At 37.6% G+C, this 3,231-nt stretch overlaps 1 pseudogene; it reads left to right on the top strand.

The window, feature by feature from the left end:
* Positions 1-1,512: 1,512 nt before the first annotated feature.
* LOC126080614 (olfactory receptor 1440-like) lies at positions 1,513-2,441 on the top strand (annotated as a pseudogene).
* The last annotated feature ends 790 nt before the right edge of the window (positions 2,442-3,231 follow it).

The following is a 3,231-nucleotide window of genomic DNA, read 5'->3' as shown; positions in this document are numbered from 1 at the left end:
GTTTCATTTTTTTTTTAAATCCAACTACATTCTAGATTATTTGTTCAAATATACCCTAAAGATCACAAATTCTGTCTAATCTGGTATAAAACCAATCAAGTGACGTTTTTCTATTACTTTTTATATTTCTAGAGTTGCTGATTGACTCTTTACAATTCCTTTTTGTACACATATTTAAGGTTCTTAATTTTTCAAATATATTAAACATACTCATGTTGTACTCTGTGTATGATGAATAATAGTATAATCCTGCTGTGATGTTATGCTGCTGATTTATGATGCCTGCTCATTTTTACAATGAGCTGCTCATTTTTCTTGGATTTTATCTGTTCAAAATCTTTGAAACTTGAGATTAAGATGTATTTTCCCTGAAAAGATTTGTGTGTGTATCTGCAATATATAATCTATGGACAAACACCAATTAGGACTGCCTTAACCCAAATGTTCTAGATTTTTGGACCACATAGATGGTATAAAATTGAACTACAAACGTACGTGGGGGTCAGTTTACGCTATATAGTATGACAAATTGGGATGAGGTGGGATTATCTTCCTTCACAGATATTCCTCTTTCGGTGAAAGATGTTATAGAAAACCATGTTCAAAAATTGACAGAAATTTGCCATTAGTAGGAAAACAAGTTAATATGTGACAGAAGGTCTGAGAATTCATTAAAAAGTTTTCCATGAACAGAAGTGCTTCAAAATTATACTAGAAAGATATTCTCTAACTTCCCTTTCTAAAAGACACCACTTCATATAACACTGTATGCACAGCAGGCACCAGATATATATGTAGATGTTTGTATATATATGCATATCAGAAGCCCTGGGTGTGCAGTGGTTAAAGCGATCAACAGCTAACTGAAAGTCTTGAGGGCAGTGGGTAGTATACGCATATGCACGTATGTATGTGTGTGTATATATATGTGTATGTATGTATATGTATATATGTACATATGTACATGTGTTTATGTATGTATGTATATACATAAATTCATTTAACCTCAACAACCTTATGAGATATGTTCTATTATCCTCATCATATAGATTAAGTAATTTTGGCACAGAGGTGTTAGATGACTTATTCAGAATCATATAGTTTACAGGTAGAAGAACCACAATCTGAAAATAGTTGTGTGATATCTAAATCCATACTCACAGGCATTCACATATACACAGAGGCGAAATCCTATTAATAATATCTTCAAATTTCAAAGCATTTTAAACAAGAGGCTTTACAAATGTTGTTACACTTTCTAAGAGTCTGATGGTTTAATAACGAAAGGTATAATTATCCTCTTTTACATATGAGAAAATTGACACAGAGATTATTGTGGCTAATATAGTGGCAAAGTTAATCAGGGTTATTTCCTGTAACATGCTGCAATATTTCTCTCTGTTCTGTGCTCAGTGTGAACAGAGGGTGGTTTATTTCAGTAGAAATTGAAATAACAACTGACCTAGAGATTTGTTCTCTTCTCTCCCTACAGATCCCAGGATCGTTAATGCAATGGCTGAGGGAAGAAATAGTACAATTACCAGGTTCATCCTCTTGGGATCCTGTGAGTTTCCAAAGCTCACTATTGTCCTGTTTTCAATATTCCTAGGGATCTACCTCCTGACAATGTCTTGGAATGTGGGCCTTATCACCCTCATCAGAATGGATTCCCATCTGCACACACCCATGTACCTTTTCCTCAGTAAACTGTCCTTTCTAGACATCTGCTATGTTTCCACTATATCCTCCCGGATGCCCTCAGACTTCTTTAAGAAGCATAAATTCATCTCCTTTATAGGGTGACCCATGCTGCACTACTTCTTCTCTAGCCTAGGTCTGAGTGTTGTCTTCTGGCATCTGTGGCTTATGATTGATATGCTGCCATTTGTAACCCTCTGCTCTACACAGCCGCTATGTCCCCAACGATCTGTCTCCAAATGGTAGCAGGATCTTGCATAACTGGATTCTTTGGCTCATTCACCCAACTGTGTGCCTTACTTCAGCTGCATTTCTGTGGGCCAAATATCATGAACCATTTCTTCTGTGACCTATCTCAGCTGCTGATCCTATCCTGCTCTGACACTTCTTTCTTTCAAGTCATGACCTCTGTGCTCACAGTGATCTTTGGACTGACCTCTGTGCTGGTTATTATGATATCCTATGGTTATATTGTTGCCACCATTATGAAAGATCACTTCAGCTGAAGGCAGGTCCAAGGCTTTCAACACCTGTGCTTCTCATCTGACAGCAGTGACCCTTTTCTTCAACTCAGGTATCTCTGTTTACATGTGTCCTAACTCTAATAATTCCTTGAGCCAAAACAAGTTGGTATCAGTCTTATATACTGTTATAATACGATGTTAAATCCATTGAGCTACAGCCTGAGGAATAAGGAAATAAAACATGCTGTAAGAAGATGGAGGAAGAAAATCCTCTCCTAGAGTTTCTGATTACAGAATTTATTTCAAATATACAGTGTAGGAAGAATGGCAACTAAAACATTGACCCCAACTCTTCTAATTATGTGCAAAGTTACAGTGGCTACACTCTTCTAATATAAACCCAGGACTGCCTTTAGCCTGGCAAATGCATGGAAAGTATCTGGAAGTTCAGTAACTCCACTAGGCATTAGTTATGACCAACTAAATCAGAGGACAAGCAATCCATGAGTATTTTGGTAGGTAGATGTGGTAATGTGACATTTCGCCACAAGTATCCTATCCCTATGAGTAAGGAAGACTGGAAAATTGAAACCTTTGAATTACGGCAAAGAATATTAAATATACAATATACAATATACCATGAACTGCCAAAAGAACGAACAAGTCTGTCTCGGAAGTAATACATCCAGAATGCCACTTAGAAGCAAAGATGATAAGACTATGTCTCAAATATTTTGGACATGTCATCAGGAGGGACCAGTCCCTGGAGAAGGACATCATTGTTGGTAAAGTAGAGGGTCAGCAAAAAAGAGGAAGACCTCAATCTGATGGGATTGACACAGTGCCTGCAACGAGGGGCTCAGGCATAACAGTGATGGTGAGCATGGTGCAGGACCTCACAGTGTTTCATTCTGTTGCACATAGGGTTCCTGTGATTAGATGGCACCTACCAATAAACAGCAACAACATGTAGTAAGGTACTACCTTAAGGATCAGAAATGCAACTACTGATCAAGGTCCCAGGAGGCCAGCAAACCTCCTCATAGCCTCTCATTTTAGTTAGGGTAAG

This window comes from Elephas maximus, chromosome 7, assembly GCF_024166365.1.
Source record: "Elephas maximus indicus isolate mEleMax1 chromosome 7, mEleMax1 primary haplotype, whole genome shotgun sequence".
Lineage (NCBI taxonomy): Eukaryota > Metazoa > Chordata > Mammalia > Proboscidea > Elephantidae > Elephas > Elephas maximus.
This window is presented reverse-complemented; position numbering and strand designations above follow the sequence as displayed.